At 34.8% G+C, this 18,545-nt stretch overlaps 1 pseudogene; it reads right to left on the bottom strand.

Annotated features, from left to right (window-relative positions):
* Nucleotides 1–11,646, bottom strand: part of LOC108541913 (homeobox protein VENTX pseudogene) — a 110,127-nt pseudogene extending 98,481 nt beyond the window's left edge.
* Between the last annotated feature and the right edge of the window lie 6,899 nt (nt 11,647–18,545).

An 18,545-nucleotide genomic window follows, 5' to 3' on the forward strand; every position in this document is an offset into this window, starting at 1 on the left:
CCTCTTCACTTACTGGCTACATGACCTTGGGAAAATCAACTGATACTTCTAAACTTTGTTTTTTATTATGTATAAGACATAATAATATTAAATTCAATGGGTTATAGGAATAAAATAAAATACCATATAGGAAATAGTAGTGAAACCATAAAGAACTAGTAAAATTGGATATTGTGACAAAAATTATGGTTGAATGGACGGAAGAGTTTTTAATCTTTGGAAAGATTTACTTTGGAATAGATATAAGGGATTCTGAGATGCACACATAGTGCACTTTGATAAGTATCACCCAGCTTAATTATGTTCTACATCTAAATTTTTAAAAAGTCATCAGTTCTGCAGGTTCAGCACTTTTTTTGTTCTGTTTCTGTTTCTCAAAGAAATATGACTGTTTACTATTTCCCTATTTCTCAAAAGCAGATGTAAAGCCAGGATGACACCTGGATGTACCTAGCATAAAAATGTCTAATTTTTTACGCTTACAAGAATGAAGCCTTCCTGTTTAAAAACCCAGGTTCCAAACTTCTCAGTATGACTTTTATTAATATGACTTTAATCATGTAATGGGTAGCAACTTATTGGTTATATTATATAACATTTATTATTATGTATATATTGATATTTGACAAACTAAAGATGGCTGGAGAAATACAAATCTGCATGTGGGTTCCAAGGTATTTTGTTGTGGAAGAAATTATAAGAGTAAAATGAGGAAATTTTCTTTGGTTAATGTTGCAGGAAGTCAAGGACCCCAAACGGAGGGACCGACTGGAGCTGAGTCAGAAGAACATAAATTGTGAAGATTTCATGGACATTTATCAGTTCCCAAAATTAATACTTTTATAATTTCTTATACCTTTCTTTACTGCAATCTCTGAACATAAATTGTGAAGATTTCATGGACATTTATCACTTCCCTAATAATTCTCTTATAATTTATTATGCCTGTCTTTACTTTAATCTCTTTGTCCTGTTATCTTCATAAGCTGAGAATGTATGTCACCTCAGGACCACTATTGTACAAATTGATTGTAAAAACATGTGTTTGAACAATATGAAATTAGTGCAACTTGAAAAAGAACAGAATAACAGCTATTTTCAGGGAGCAAGGGAAGATAACCATAAGGTATGACTGCCTGCGGGGTTGGGCGGAATAGAGCCATATTTTTCTTCTCATAGAAAGCCTGTAGATGGATGTGTGAGTAGGAGATATATTGCTGAATTCTTTTCCCAGCAAGGAACAACCCTGGGGAAGGAGTGCATTCCTGGGGGTAGGTCTATAGACGGCTGCTCTGTGTCTGTCTTATGCAGTTGAGATAAGGACTGAAATATGCCCTGGTCTCCTGTAGTACCCTCAGGTTTACTAGGATTGGGAAATTCCAGCCTGGTAAATTCTAGTCAGACCGGTTCTCTGCTCTCGATCCCTGTTTCCTGTTAAGATGTTTATCAAGACAATGTGTGCACAGCGGGACATAGACCCTCATGAGTAAGTCTAATTTTGCCTTTGCCTTGTGATCTTTATGGCCCTTTGAAGCATGTGATCCTTGTGACCCACTCCCTGTTTGTATATCCCCTCCCCTTTTAAAATCCCTAATAAAAAAACTTGCTGATTTTGCGACTCGAGGTCGTCATCACGGTCCTACCAATATGTGATGGCACCCCCAGAGGCCCAGCTGTAAAATTTCTCTCTTTGTACTCTTTCTCTTTATTTCTTAGACCGGCTGACACTTAGGGAAAATAGAACCTATGTTGAAATATTGGGGGTTGGTTCCCCCAATAGGTTAATTAAGGAGAGAAAGTGGCAACTTCCTCTCCCTTCCTTAAGGTGTCTCCTTGAAAATATAAGCTCAATAATAGGCCCAGCCTTTTGATTTTATACTGCAAAGTTGTGTCCTTTCTGCCCCTTCATATTCATACCTTCAAAATTCACTCAAGAGCCTCTCAAGGCAGTGGTCCAAGATGCCATCACAAGTGTAACTGTTTGTTTTTCATGGAAATAACAGAAGCTTTATTGCTTCTATTTTACCGTATAAATTTATGTGAATTTCTGTCCATACTTTGCAGTCTCTCATGGACTGTCCGCATGCATATGATTAACATATATACAAAGTAATTCTCCATCTCTTCTCTATTGACACAAAGTTGGGGAGGGAGGCATAATTTTCTATTTCCCCAACAGAACCTACTTGCAGCCACTTCTACCAGAAGTTCAAAGATTTGTCATAGTCAAGATTCTAATCAAGCCTTAGTAGGAAAGAAGGAATAAATACAACCTGTAAGTAGAGAGAAATAGGTAGAAACAAATTGGCTCTATTTTGTATCTAAAAAGTCTTGCAAATTTTGAGGTGAATCATTTTTGAGATGGAGAGTGGGCACTTGACCAGACAAGTATGATTTCTGGGATGCATAGACATAAATATAAAACGATAACACATATTATAGTTCCAATTTGTTCAACAACCACCTTGCTTCAACTTAGAATTAACTACCTGAGATGGGACCTTTACTATTGCTCATATCCTGAGGTATCATTCTTCAAAGGCTGTGGAAAAGTAGAAATCCTGCATAGGAGTAGGAGCTTAGACAGCGGCCTGGCCCCCAGCCCTATTGCCTGCTCTGTAATCTGGAGAGCAGAGAATCTAGTACTTCAGCTAAACCTGTCTTCTGTGACATTGTAAGGTGGCTTTTTCTGGAGCCAGGATACTCTGGTGATGATTGTAAAGTGTCACAACCTCATAGAGGGTCTTCTAAAGTTTTATGTTTTAAACAGAAGTTTGGATGGACTATAAGCAATAATATACATGTAACAATATGTTAGTAGAGGGAATGTCAATTATAGAAAGCTAATGTATTATTCCCTGATTATTTGATCTTTAGGATAATCAGTTTGAATACTAGGCACAGGATGTTATTATTCTGCCAAAACAAGAAATTCCATTCAAAGATTTTATAAAATTCTAGTCATTTAAATATCATAATTTATCTAAAAATAAGTTCATATTTTATAAATAAAAAATTTGTGTTTGTTAGATAAAATAATGTTTGAGAATTTATAAAATTGTGATTGTTATATTGTTAGACTAACCTATAAAAGTTCCTACCCTGAAAGATTTATCATATAGTGCTTGCCAAATTTATACATTTTAAAATTCTAGTTTATCAATAACTATTTTATATGATATCTATTAAATAAGGCTATATAGTTATATAATAAAAATATAAATTACTTTCAGATCTTGACGATAGATGTCTTTTTTATTTTAATTTTTTTTTTTTTTTTCTGAGACAAGAGTCTCACTCTCACCTAGGCTGGAGTACAGTGGCTCTGTCTTGGCTCACTGCAAGCTCCTCCTTCTGGGTTCATGCCATTCTCTTGCCTCAGCCTCCCAAGTAGCTGGAACTACAGGCACCCATCACCATGCCCGGCTAATTTTTTTTGTATTTTTAGTAGAGACGGGGTTTCACTGTGTTAGCCAGGATGGTCTCGATCTCCTGACCTCGTGATCCACCAGCCGTGGCCTCCCAAAGGGCTGGGATTACAGGTGTGAGCCACCGTGCCCAGCCGAAGGTAGATGTCTTAATGATTCACATCAATTCACAAAACTTGATTAAATAATGAAGTAACTAAGAATTTGCTACTATAAACCTCATGAAATACACATTTCGTTAAGGCTAGAAAGTTGGTCACTTAATATCTTATTTGAAGAAAACATAGCATTTTAGTGTATGGAATAAATATATAAGAAAATGTGAATTACTAAAATTTAATATTAGCAGTCAAATTTCACAATAGAAGAAACATAGATTAAATTGTCTATCATATTATTTTCTAGGTAGTACACGTTCCTTCTTATGGTACAGGGGATAGTGAAAAAGGGTTCTAAAATGCAATGTCAGCTTACAGATGCAAAAATCACTAGGTGAGTTTTCATCCACCAACAGATGTATTTGAAGCAGCCTAAGTACAATAGGATTTTTTAAAAAGCTTTCACTCATAAGCTCCATCATGAATAAAATTAAAAGACTTTATTGCCTTCATTAGTTTTCTTTCCCCCAAATCTTAAGAATATGCTTTCAATATCATCCATCAGAATCATCTGTGGAGGAAAGGTCACAGATCTAATTCTTCATTCAGGCACAGAGGACATTCATAACTAATACACAATGTGAGATATCATATATAATAATTAGAGTGTAATTATGTTCATATATTTCCTTGTAGATGTCTTTAGGCACTAGCTGTTCTTCCACTTCAAGATATCACAGTAGACACTGTTTCTATGGTTACCAGGAAGGATGCATTTATGGAGATAGCACAAGACCATAAAAGGAGTAAGAAACTAAGCCAAAATTGCCGGCTGGCCTGATAAAGACTGCCCAGCACTATTTCTTGGTTATCCTGATGCTAAGACAATTAATGAAACATTTTCCATGAATACACTAATTTAATTCATTTGCATTAGATGTTAATCCATTTATTGCTGCAGCTCTAGATTACTGATAAAATCTTTTTAAAACAAAAGAACTTGGGAAAAGAAATCTTTTAAAGAAAAAAATCATCCTTAAAAAAGTGTTCCCTGAAACATTGCTGAAGTGATCGATGAAATAGTACAGGTAAAGTCAATTCGTGTTTAAAATAACAATCCAATGGGAAATAGCAATGTTCTCTGCACGGTTATAGGTTCATTTAACTGAACATTGGCCTAATCTTTATTATTTTTATTTTGCTTTTACAATAACAGATTTGAAATAAAACCTCCTTGTTTTGATGAAACATCTGCTGAAAGAGAGACAGAAAGAGATGGAAATTATAGCATCACATGCTCTAATGAAGTATAAGTAGAAATAGTGGGTGAAATGAAGATTGTAGGAAATTATTAATTTTGTCTAGAGGAAACTGAAATTTGTCAGAAACCTTTGAATCTCCCTTTTCTGTTTATTATTTGCATCACAAAGATATGATTGGCTAATGTGCCTAAATATTCTTGCTAATTTTGATATTGAAAGCAATAATGTTTGGTGTGCTAAAGTTTGCAGAATGCAGATGTTTACACATATTTATATACACCTATAAAAGCTTACCAGAAAAACTTTTCTAAATCAAAGGTAAAATATTTAATCATTTTATCTAGTTCTCTTTATTTTAAAATCTCTTTGTTTCTAATACTCTTTGATAGTGTTTGTTTCTAAGATCTAGGTTGAAGCTGATGAAAACCCAAAGTTTTTTTTTTAATTCATGTATTTTTCCATGCTTCTGACATTAAGTATCTTAGAGAAACTCAGTTTTCCTCACTCCAGCAAGCTTGATTCTTGACTGCCAGAGCTGAGAAACACACACACACACACACACACAAAAGGCGTTTTATGCGAATTTTCTAATTAAGCAAAGAGAATCCAAAAACATTCACTTAAACCCTCCATCATGTATTCTGATATGTTTTTTGAATAAATAAGATATAATTATTTGTGTATGTCATCACATATTCCATGGCACACCTGAGAGCAACATCTGTTAAAGAGCAGGTACCCCATTTTTCGCAGAAGATTCTGAAATAATTAAGTTAGTAAATCATCACCTAGTCAGGACATCAGGCTCCTGCAGCTACTGTCGTGTATCTTCACCTTAATTATATACTTGTGTTGATCCCTGACTATAAAATGTACTGACGTGGATGTACCTTTGACTGCTCTATTCTGGAGATATTTCACAAGCTATTTATAATTTGACATTTTTATTATAACTCTCTATGTTTCTTTGACATATATATCCAGGGAGAGGTGCGTGCTATGGACTGCAACCTCCTAGGAGGTAAGCTACTTAAATCAATTCTCATTGTTCAGTAGGCATCAAAGTGACATTTAAAAACAAGCAATTAATCAACACTTAATGTCATGATGAGGACGATTAAGACAAGTATATATTTTGGTTAAAATATAAATATTTAAGGAAGCTAGACAAAGCCATTTTTTTCAAATGTACACACATATACACTCATACACAATAAGAAATGTATTTAGTAATACATTTTACCTTATTTTCAAGGCTTATCATGACTGTAATTATTCTTTAAATAATAAGAAGGGAGAAGGTAATATTATGATTTACTACCACCAACAAAAAGTAATGCTGTTGATTACCCATTGCAATGGTACGGTAGTATCATTGTTGGATATGTAGATCGGTTTTTTTCTTCTAAATGCTATTTCAACTATTATTAATATATATATGTATGTCTATATATGTGTGTGTATATTTTTATTAGAAAAAAATATATTGTTCAATTAGATAAAATAAGAGATAAGAGATAACATAGTAGAACTCAGTTATCTACTAAATAAGTATTACTCTCATTCTCTGTGGAACACCAACAATATTCTCTTCAGGAAAGTGACACTGACTATGTAGAAAGAACAAGTTAATGTGAAAAATAATGTTTCAAGTCCTTATTATTTTATTTTCTTAAAGTGTAATCAGAGAGGGGGAATCATAATACTTCATTACCATGTCTGTAGATGAATGGAAAAGCACATTATGCAAATAAGGAATACAAGGCATTCCTTGAACGGTAGTCATCCTTGAGAGAAGTGGAATGTGTCTCAAGTTCTGTTTTATGAAGACATCAACATTTTTTAAAAATATGGAGACAAAAAATAGCAACATAAAAATAAATCTCAGACCTTGACTAGTGATTGATTTTTTTCACCTGCTATCCATTACTATTTAATCTATACATAGAGAAAAAAATCAGCTGAGCTGTCCAGAAACATCTGGACGTTATGATACCCTGCAAATATAATAGCCACAGCTAATGAGCCTAAAGATAGGAAAAGCATTATCTGGTTGCTGTTGCAGCCTTCAGCCAATGAATATAAATAAGTTTTCGTTGATCTTTTGTCCTACTTAAATGTAATCCAGTTTATTGAGCTGGTGAATTACATTAACCATTTTGACATTATTTCTTTATAAATCTAACATGGTGTCCTTGTTCTATTCTTCCTCTCCCTGTATTAGAGAAAACACAGTAAAACAACATAATTTTCTTAAGCTCAGTGATTCTAATAATCGATTAAATAATTTCTATAGAAAATTACATTTATATGTATAACATATATATTTACATATACAATATATACATTTTGTGTATACTAAATATATATGTACACATTCTACCTCTCATGTATCTTTATGCTTATTCCTTCAAACAAAATGGTCTGCCTCAGTATGTCTCCTATAAAATGAAAATGATGATAATGAGATCCACCCCACAGAGTTTTGTAAAAATGATATCAAATAATATGTATCAAGTGCTACACACATAGCAGCTGCTGAGGAAATACACTCACTGCTATGATTATTGTTGTAGCTATTAGCATATTGTCAGAGCATAAAATCTAGAACTAGGATTTATGCTGAAAAATTCACCCACAATTAGGGAGACAGGTTGCATTGGGATTAGGAAGTATGCCCAGACTAAGCAATAGGTTTATCAAAGTAGACATGTAAAAGCTGAATCTAGATGTTAGTCACTCAAGACTGGGACTTCACTGGAGAAGAATTGTCTTCAATAAGCACCCTTAATACCTCCCTGCCTCAACTGGAGGTCACCACATTATGTATTTTATATTATACATTCAAGGCCATGTTCTGAGATCTCGATTGCATTTTTTCCTTGGGAATAAGACAACAGGAAACTATATCCACTATATATTTCCTAGTGGTCAAAACTTCTGTTGTCTTAAAGTCCTATGCTTTATTATATATAAGAATGGGGGAAAATAGGGGAAGGAGGACAGCAAGGGTTGGAAAATCATTTTGGCTTGCCTGGGAATATGCAGAAATTGACGCCAGGTTTTTAACATGGGAAACAAGTATTAATAAAAAATATAATATTAAAAAACAGAATTAACAGCAAAAGTAAAACTGTTGCTTTTATTTAGCGCTATTACAATACACCTGATTCCATCATTTAATTACTGTCAGACACATAGTTTTGCATAACTTTCACAACCAGTTGGTAAACTAGCTAGAGTAAATAATACTTTCTTAATTTTACAGATATGAAAATTGATTTTGAGACAAAGTGATTTATGTGTTCTCATACATATGTAAACGATAGGTATAAGACAGGAAGCTGTTTTTTACCTTCAAACATAACTTCTCCTTAATATTCTTACATTTCAACTTTATAGATTCATTGATGAAATAAACATTTATGAATAAAGTTCCAGCAACTTCAGTGCTCAAATGTGAAATATGTGTGTAGATGTGAATAAGAACATACCATGTAATGTTCAGTAGATACTATTCAGGGTTAGTTTTAAGTCTTCTTTTAGTTATTATAAACAAGTCATAAGTGCTCATTGTTAATAAAGTTGTTAAAGAAGATAGAAGATAAAGTAATATTATTATTATACATTTTGTTGTATTAATTTATTTTATTACAAATATATACCAAATTTTCATCTTAGAAAATAAACTTCAGTGTCAATTTATGCAGTTTTAATTACTTCAAAAACTACTTTTGGGGTACCTATTATTTTCGCATCCTGAGGCATCCTATATTTAATTAAATTACAGCAAAATCTGTAAAACACCAAAGTGATCAAGGAAGGCTTTCAAATGAGTGGCTTAATAACTGGGTAAGTCTGTACCATTTGCTGAGAAAGAGTCAACTTGGCCCAGATAGTTTTGAAAGGCAGAGAAAGGAGGGAGTCAGTAGTTGTATTTTTCACCCATGGTATTTGAGAATGACACTCAACATGGAAGTACAAATATCAAGGAGGCACATTGGTCACACAAGTCTGGAGTCCAAGGGACCTGGGAGAAACTAAGTGTGGGTCATCAGTATACAGAAGTGAATTTCACTTACACGTGGTAGAGATAAAAATAAGAGTTTGGCCTTGAAATGGCTCCAACACTTAGAAACGGGGTAAGAAAGAAGAGCCTGCAAAAGAGAATAATGAAAAGTTGTAGTAGTACAAGAAAAATCCTAAGCGTAGCTGAAAACAGGAGAAAAAAATGTTTCAAATATACTGAATTCTGGAAAAAATTGGCATGAGATGTGTAAGACTCGTAAATGTTTCATTGACCTGATAGGAAACAAATGTATGTTTTGAGAATTTTTTTGTGAGATGTGTATCAAAGTTTGATCAGAGAATCAGGACTAATTACTAATTACATGAATAAATATTTTTTTTCTAGGGATTTGACCTTAGAAACTGATAGGAACTCATTAGGCTACTGCTATGGTTTGGTTGTGTTCCCACACAGATCTCATCCTGAATTATAATTCTAATAATCCCCACATGTCATGGGAAGGACCCAGTGGGAGGTAATAGAATCATGGGGCCAGTTACCCCCAGGCTGTTCTCATGATGGAGAGAGAGTTCTCACAACATCTAATGGTTTTATAAAGGGCTTTTCCCCTTTGTTAGGCACTTCTCCTTGCTGCCATCATGTCAAGAAGGACATGTTTGCTTCCCCTTCTTCCATGATCATAAATTTCCTGAGGCCTCTCCATCTATGCTGAACTGTGAGTCAATTAAACCTCTTTCCTTTATAAATTAGCCAGTATTGGGTATGTCCTTAGAGCAGTGTGAGAATGGACTAATACAGTAAATTGGTACCAGGAGTGGGGCACTCCTATACAGATACCTGAAAATGTGGAAGCGACTTTGGAAATGGCAACAGGAAGATGTTGGATAGTTTGAAGGACTCAGAAGAAGACAGGAAAAGATGGGAAAGTTTGGAACTTCCTAAAGACTTGTTGAATGGCTTTGACCAAAATGCTGATAGTGGTATGGACAATGAAATCCAGTATGAGGTGGTCTCAGATGGAGATGAGGAAATTGTTGGGAATTGGAACAAAGGTGACTCTTGCTGTGCTTTAGCAAAGAGACTGGTGACATTTGCCACTGCCCTAGAGATCTGTGGAACTTTGAACTTGAGAGATATGATTTAGTGTATCTGGTGGAAGAAATTTTTAAGCAGCAGAGCATTCAAGAGGTGATAGAGCATAAAAGATTGGAAAGTTTTCAGCCTGACAATGCAGTAGAAAAGAAAATCTCATTTTCTGGGGCAAAATTCAAGCCAGCTGCTAAAATGTGCATAATAATGAAGAACCAAATATTAATCACCAAGATAATGGGGACAGTGTCTCCAGGACATGTCAGAGACATTCATGGTAGCCCCTCTCATCACAGGCCCAAGGCCTAGGAGAGAAAATGGTTTTGTGGACCAAGTCTAGGACAGCCCTGCTCTGGGCAGCCTAGGGAGTGGGTGCCCTGCATCTCAGCCACTCCAGCCATGGCTAAAAGTGTCCAAAGTACAACTCAGGCCATTGCTTCAGAGGGTGCAAGCCCCAAGTTGTGGCGGCTTCCACATGATGTTGGTCCTGCATGTGACTTGAAGAAACAAGGAAAACTGAAATCTCCAAGGATAAATGAGCCTCATGCGTACAGGATGATACTGACATTGGTCTCTGTTTATCTCTAAGCCTTCAGCTTTCACGATAGGGTAGTACTGCAAGAAAAACTGGACAGTTTTTTTGTCAATAAACTGAGTGCACTTTGCCAAGTTAAAAATGCACATGACTGAGGAGTCTGCGACCCTTAAGCAGGAGATGAGGCAGGAGCTGGAGTTGCCGTGAGCCCAGCTGCTGTCCATGTCAACCAGGTGAACCACCAGTAAACAACAAACATGCATGAGCTAAAGTAGCAACTCATCCCCTCCTCTGTCCTTCATGTAGTAAAAAGAACATAACTTCATTTCCATCATCTATATCTTGATTACAATGCCTCTCATTGTCCAGTTAAACCAGAATCATGCAGGGAAGGAAAATGAGAAAAACTAGCTCTAGTTTAACTAACTCGATACAATTTTTTCTAAAGGTTGAAAAGTGGGAGTTGAGTAGATATACACAGGTCTTCCAAAAGTTTTGCTGAAACAGAATTACAAAGTGAATATTTTGTTTAGTTTTTGTTGTTTTTGATATATTTTGGTTCTATCTTGGTAGATAATGAAGCAGTATCATTCTATATAAGATGGTAGGTAGTGGAAAATAACTCAGCAGAAATGGAAAGATTCATGCTGAAGGGAAGAGAAGATAAGAAGAGAAATAGCAAAGCCCTTGAAAGTAGGTGAATAAATGCTATTAACACTGTAGATCTAGGATATTTCTTTTCAGTCTTTCTTCTTGCTAGATATTCCTAATGTAATTTAGTGGTTAATAGAACAGATTCTGAGACAGATTGTCTAGTTGTTAATCCTGACACTACTACTTAATAGTTGTGAGGCAGCATGAATCTCTCTGCATCAAATTTCTATTTTGAAAGTGTCAATACTAGTAGTAGCAACTCATAGCGTCACTGTGAGGAAAAAAATTACTGGTGGTACCCATCCACAGGGTTATTGTAAACACTAAGTAAGTTAATACATGGGATTCACATAGAACATCACTGGCACTTAGTAAGGGCTTAGCTATTATCTAAATATTTCAGTGCTTATAGTATATATTTTTTTATCATTTTTGACATTCTAATGTTAAGATTTTTTATTTAAACTTCATTATAAATATTGTTTTATTATTTGATAATATTCTAGCATATAGAGTGTAACAAAATATACTTACCTTTCACCTTTTCCATGATGGACATTCAAGATTATCAACTGTGGCTGGGCACAGTGGCTCATACCTATAGTCCCATCACTTTGGGAGGCCAGAATGGGTGGGTCCCTGGAGGTCAGGAGTTTGAGACCAGCCTGGCCAACATGGTACAACCCCGTCTCTACTAAAAATACAAATATTAACTGGGCATGGTGGTGCATGCCTGTAGTCCCAACTGCTTGGGAGGCTGAGGTAAAAGAATCACTAGAACCTGGGAGGCAGAGGTTGCAGTGAGCCGAGATTGTGTCACTGCACTCCAGCCTGAGCGACAGTGTAAGACTCTGTCTCATAAGTAGATAAATAAATATCAACTGTACATTCAGAAATTTTCTAATTTTTTTAAAACACTTCTCTTGGTTTTTTATTTGCTTTTACACAATGTTGTGGTGAACATCTTTAAACACAAAGAGATATCCATTTTGATTGTTTTTGTAGAATAAACTACTAGAAGTGGAATTCAGTCAGTGATTCCAGGTATTTTTAATGTTTTGTCTTCTGAGTAATGACGTATGTCTAAAATTAAATTTTCACTTTATTGAAATTAAACATTTTAGCATATGTGTTTATCATTTAGTTTTAAATCCACGCTAAATACTATTAAATACTAAAATACCATGGCTTTCCTTCAGCTACATCTCTGCTAAAATGAACACTGAGCCCTCCGTTAAAAAAAAAAAAACTTTCCACAGACATGTAAATTATAGTAATTACAATAGTTTTTCAGGTTCTCTTAGCATTTGCTCTTATGTATCTGATGTTTACAAGAATAGACTTTTAACATGAACCTTAAAAACTCACTAAAGTGAGATAATACATGTAACTTCTGCACTTCACTGATTGTCAGTGACCATTTTGAATGTGTCACTTGTTACATTTCACAATGAAAACATGGATAATTTCTTTGTATGGCAATTGCTTTCACTATCATAATAACTAGTGATAAACCTGCCAAGATAATATCCCCACCTGTCTCTCAAAAGAGAGTTTAAGAATCTCCTTTGTGTTGTTAATTTGCCTAAAGTTGATCTCCTCCTGTGCGATTTACCTACTGTTGGTAAATTTGTTAACAACTGTAACTATGTCTTTATTTCCAATGTTAATCAAGATTTTGTAATGTGAAGTTATGACAAGTATTCCTAAACATTTTGTAGATGAATACCCACAAGTCACAAATGTCCACCTGGTTTTTGAAGAAATTACATTGTGAATAAAGTAGAAAAATATATGCCTGCAAAAGGGAAGAAAGAATATTATTCTGTGTAGGCATACTCACTAATAATGCCATAATCACTGTTATTAGAAGCTGCCTCATTTTCTTTGCAATCAGCTGTCTTTGAAGTGAAAAGATAGGCTGTTCCTAAGAGACAGAAGCTAAATGAAATGTACTTGATTTTTTCTTTCTACCTCAGTCTGGTGTTCACATCCCTAAGAAAAAGAAAAAGTACATTTTCACAAAAGTTTACTTTCATGATATCCTTGACACTACACTCTCCTGTGCGTCTCTAATCTTTTCTCCTTTTTTTCGTAATATCATCATAGTTACTAATAATTAGGCACTTATAATTTTAGAATACTCTGTTAAGTACTCCAAATGCATTTTTTCCTTTAACTACCTGAATAATACTATTAGATATTTTATTACAGAAGGAAAACTAACTTCCCTCCAGATAGTAATGTTAATAAGAAACAAAGATACAAATCAAATCCAGGAAGTGTGACTGACTCAAAACTCATGCATTTAACCATTACTGTTAGTCTTTTATTCCATCACCAGCTCCTCTTTTTTCAGATGACTTTTTAAGTGTTTAGTAGGACCTAAGATTCTGTCCTCTGCCATCACCTCACTCTGAACACTCTCCTTCCGTGATTTCCTTCAGATGATTTCAGATTCTATTATGGATTGAAGGCTCCCGTATATTTTTGACCCAGGAAGGGCCACAAAAAGCTCAGCATCGTTGTGCCCATATGTGATTACGTAATTTCGCCAGCTCCAACTTTTCTCTGCCATACTGGTTTCTATCTTGAATTTTCTATCTCTGTGACTGCTTCAATATTCACAACATACTTAAGAAATCCCTTGCCTCTTTCCTACTCTACAATTCAATTATTTGCTAAGGCCCAGTAATATCAACTCCTATAAATCTGAATTTATCTTTGTTTTCTATTCTCACTGCTACTAACACACCATTTATTTTCTTTATTTTCTCTGTAACAGAATAATCTGTCTTCCATCTCAAATCCATTTCTTCGGGTGACCTCAGAGTAATTTTTCTGTAATATTTTATAACAACCCCCATTAAAAAGAAATTTGAATTTATTTAAGTAGCATGAAAATTCATAATCGATACTATTCTGTATTAGAGTTCCACAGAGAAACAGAACCACTTGTATATCTATGGATATATGAGGAGATTATTATGAGAATTGGCTCACATAATTATGGTGGCCAAGAAGTCCCAAGATATGCCATCTGTAAGCCGGAAAACCAGGAAACCAGTGGTACAATTCAGTCTGAGTTCACAGGCTGAGAACTGATGGAATAGTTGGTATAAATCTCAGAGTCTAAAGTCTCCAAAACAAAAGCTCTAATGTCCACACGCAGAATATGAATGTCCTGGCTCAAGAAGAAAGAGAAATATAAAATTCACCCTTGTGCTTTTTTGTTTCATTCAAGCCCTCAATGGATTAGATGATGCCAACCCACATTGGTGAGGGACGATCTTCTTTACTCAGGCTACTGATTCAAATTCTAATGTCCCAGAAACACCTTCACAAGCACACCCAGAAATAGTGTTTTACAACGATTTGGTATCCCTTAGTCCACTCAAATTGACCCATAAAATTAACTATCGTAAGTCCAGCGCTTATCAATTTGGCACCCATGAGCATACCCTTAAACCATCCTTAGTCTCCAAATAAAGACAATAACAAGGTTGTAATTCCATCTACATGATACAAATATTCTGCTTGCCTACAGCTGAAAACTCAGAAGTGGAGATAAAAGTTCTTGAGTAATATTTATTCTTCTCCTGATGTACCCTAATTTAAATACTATGATATAAAATTAACAATACCTAATTGCTGATATAAAGTCAATACATTTTATGATATATCATAAGTGAATAAGAAAAGAAAACCAATATATTTGCTTAATATGTGTATATATACACACAAATATATTAATAACAAAATAAAGAGGAAATGCAGTTGAGCTTTGAGCAACAGAGGAGTTGGTGCATTTGAAAACCTGCATACAACTTTTGACTCCTAAATATTAATAGCCTACTATTAACCAGAAACCTTGCCAACGATGCAGCCAATTAACATATTTTGTAGATTATATGTATTATATACTGTTCTTACAATAAATCAGACTAGAAAATCATAAGCGAAAATATATTTACTATTAAGTGGAAGTGTATCATCAGAAAGGTCTTTATCCTCGTCTTCATGTTGTGTGTGTTGAGGAGGAGGAGAAAAATTAGGAGTTCTTGTTTTAGCAATGTCAAAAGCAGGAGAGGTGGAGGAGGTGGAAAGAGAGGAAGAAGTAGGCACACTCAGTGTAAATTTACAGAAATACCTTGTATTTTCTGTCTGACTTTCTTGATTTTTTCATTTCTCTAAAAATGTTCATATGTGATACCAAGCCCTCTTCAACTTATTGTTTTAGTTTCAGTGCCCATATCATAGGAGGGTCCGTGTCATGAAAGAAATCAAAAGCAGTCTTGTATAATTAGAACCCTTCTGCCAGATTGTCTAAAGTCAATTTGTGTTCTGGCACTGTTTTTGAAGCATTCATATCCGTCAAGTCATCTTCTATAAATTCCTCTGACCTGGTGTCTATTAGCTCTTAAATTTGTGCAAGATTCATGTCTTAAAGCCCTTCAACATCCTAACCCTTGCTTTCTTTTCCATATCCCCATCTCTTTCATGATTTCTTTGATTGGCTGTTATCATAAATCCCATGAAGTTATGCATGACATCTGGACAATTTTCTTCACCAGTATTGTATTGTTTTGGGCCTGCTGGCTTTCACAGCTTTTTTTTTTTATAATAACAATGGTATTTTCAATAATCCTTACAAACTTTCATGATATTCTCTCTGTATCAGGCTTCTTTTCCATAGCATTGACAATTCTTTTCATAGAGAACCACGTGTAATGAGCATCAGAGGTCCTTATGACCCTCTGATCTAGAAGCCAAATTAGAGATGTTGTGTTTGGGGGCAAGTAGGACACTTTGACATCTTTGCTGTTGAACTTATGGGGTTCTGGGTGGCCAGGGGCATTGTCCATTATCAAAAAACTTTAAAAGATAATACCACACTGGGAAGATATTTCGTAACTTTAAGAACAAATCATCAATGGAAACAATCCAGAAAAAGGGTTTTCGTTGTCTAGGAGCTCTTGTAGCGCATCCAGGAGACTTGCAGCTGATGTTTACTTTTTCTCTTCAAGGGTCAGGGGTTAGCAACTTTATAGAAAAAGGCAATCCTGATTATCAAGCTGACTACATTTTCACAAACAGTAGAGTTAGCCTATCCTTTCCTGCCTTAAAGTACTCACTTCTTTTCCTTAATATCAAATGTCTTTTGTGGCATTATTTTAAGAAGAGGACACTTTCATCTGCATTAAAAATCTTTTAGGCAGATATTGTTTCTCCTCAATAATTTTCTTAATAGAGTCTGGGAGCTTGTCTGCTGCCTCTTGTTAGACAGAAGCTGCTTTTCCTGTTACCTTGATATTTTTTTGAGTAATGATCAAACCATCCTTTGCTGCCATTAAATTATCCAACTTTAGATTCTTCATCTTCTTTTTGCTTTAAGTTGTCATATAATAACTTCATATTTTCTTGAATCATATTATAGTCTACTGGTGTGCCTTTCTTAGAGGAATTCTGCACCCATGTAAAAGCTACATTTTCAATATGTGATAAAAGTATATTTTACAAAAGCTTTTTTGTACCTGCTGGTGTAGCTGCATTGATGACTTCACAAATTTCCTTTTATTTTTTTATAATGGTCTTTATCCTGAATTCATTTATCTTGAAATGGTGGCAAACCACAGCTGCAGATCTCACTCTATGGTATGTATCAAGCAATTCAATTTTGTCTTGTAATGTCATGTTTTTTTTATTTTTTCTGCTTCCTGAGAGCACTTTCAGCATCATTTATGACACTCCCTTTTGGTCCCATGGTGTTATTCAGGGTTTACAGTATTGATCCAAACATGGTGAAATGTATGTAAGAACTGTAAGAGATCACTTTTTACTGTGATAGGCAATTTATTGAAGAGACAAACAGCTAAATTGGAGATGATTAGCATCACAGGTTTTTTAAATAGATAGAATACTTGAGTTCACTGTAATATCAACAGGAGGTGGCTACAAAACTATTACTGCAGTACAGTGTTACTACAGTTAATTTTATGCCATTACAATTTAATACTACACATATTTGTTTACATTTCTCTTGACTGCAAATGGCCCCATGTATGATCTATGAATAATATCTGTGATTGTGTACATTTTGATAAATTTTAATTTTCTTTAATAGATTTGTGTATATTTCATGGTAGTAAATGATAAAATTGACTAGTATCTGTATATATTTTTGCATTCACAGCATACCTAACTTTTTCAAATTTTTTAATATTTCTGGGCTTTGTGGCTCAATTTTCTTTTCAAATTTTAACCTATCTCCAAAAAGGTTTTCTAATATATTTATTGAAAAAAATTTGTATAAGTAGATCCAAACAATTCAAATCCATGTTGTTCAAAGGTCAACCGTACCAATGACAACTACACTGTTAGTTTCTATAACTGATTACGGGTTGTAAGTGGTATTTATAATTAATTTCTACTACACATTTTATACTCGCTTTGCCTTCAGCTAAAACCTCAACTGGTTGTGGTTCTTGATGTGATAGGGTGAGACAAACCTTCATTTCCGAAGGGTCAAGGCCATTTGTAGTTATGTCTGGATTATGCTGTAATTTTCCATTGAACTTAATCACAGCACATGGTAATATAATCATGTGCTGCTTAATGATGGATGCATTCAGAGAAATTTGTTATTAGGCAATTTTGCCATTGTGCAAACATTATAGAATGTATTTACGGAAACCTAAATGGCATAGCCTACTGCACACCTAAGCTGTATGGTATAGTCTATTGCTTCTAGGCTATAAACCTGAACAATATGTTACTGTTCTGAATACTGTAGGCAATTGTAACACAATGATATTTGTGAATCCAAATATAGAAAAGGCACAGTAAAATATAATATAAACTTTGGGGATGGTGATCTGTCATTCAGTGAAACATCTTTATGCATTATGTGACCATACTAAGGTATGATATCCCTCACATACCTCCTGTATTCCAGACATACTCTTACTCCCCTTTACTGTGGCATAGTAGTAAAATTTCCCCTTGGTAGTAGGATTAATCACCCCAGCCAACATTGTTATTCCCTTCTAAGACTGTTAACTCAGAAGTATGAGAAGCCCAAAGTGGCTGGGTGGCAGTCAAACTTCCAGTTTAATAAAAACATTCTTGTGCCTTCTAGTGAAAGCATTTCTTCCTCCAGAACTAAGGTCTATAGGCCAGAAGAGCATAAAGTTGCAAGAACAAGAAGCAAATATTTTGCTAGTGGATGAATAGGTATAATGATGAGTGGTGTCACTCCCATTTCTACCCCTTCAGTCCAGAACCATAAATCCTGTCTTTTGGAGAAACAGTACCATATGTTGTACTTTAGTTAAGAACATATACAGTCTTCTGGAGCACATTACCCAAGCCCTTCAAGGTATTGCCATCTGCAGAGAACTGTAAGTGAATCTTACTTACAGTGGAAAAGGCCATTCCACCATTCCATCA

This window comes from Rhinopithecus bieti, unplaced genomic scaffold, assembly GCF_001698545.2.
Source record: "Rhinopithecus bieti isolate Rb0 unplaced genomic scaffold, ASM169854v2 scaffold_1895, whole genome shotgun sequence".
Lineage (NCBI taxonomy): Eukaryota > Metazoa > Chordata > Mammalia > Primates > Cercopithecidae > Rhinopithecus > Rhinopithecus bieti.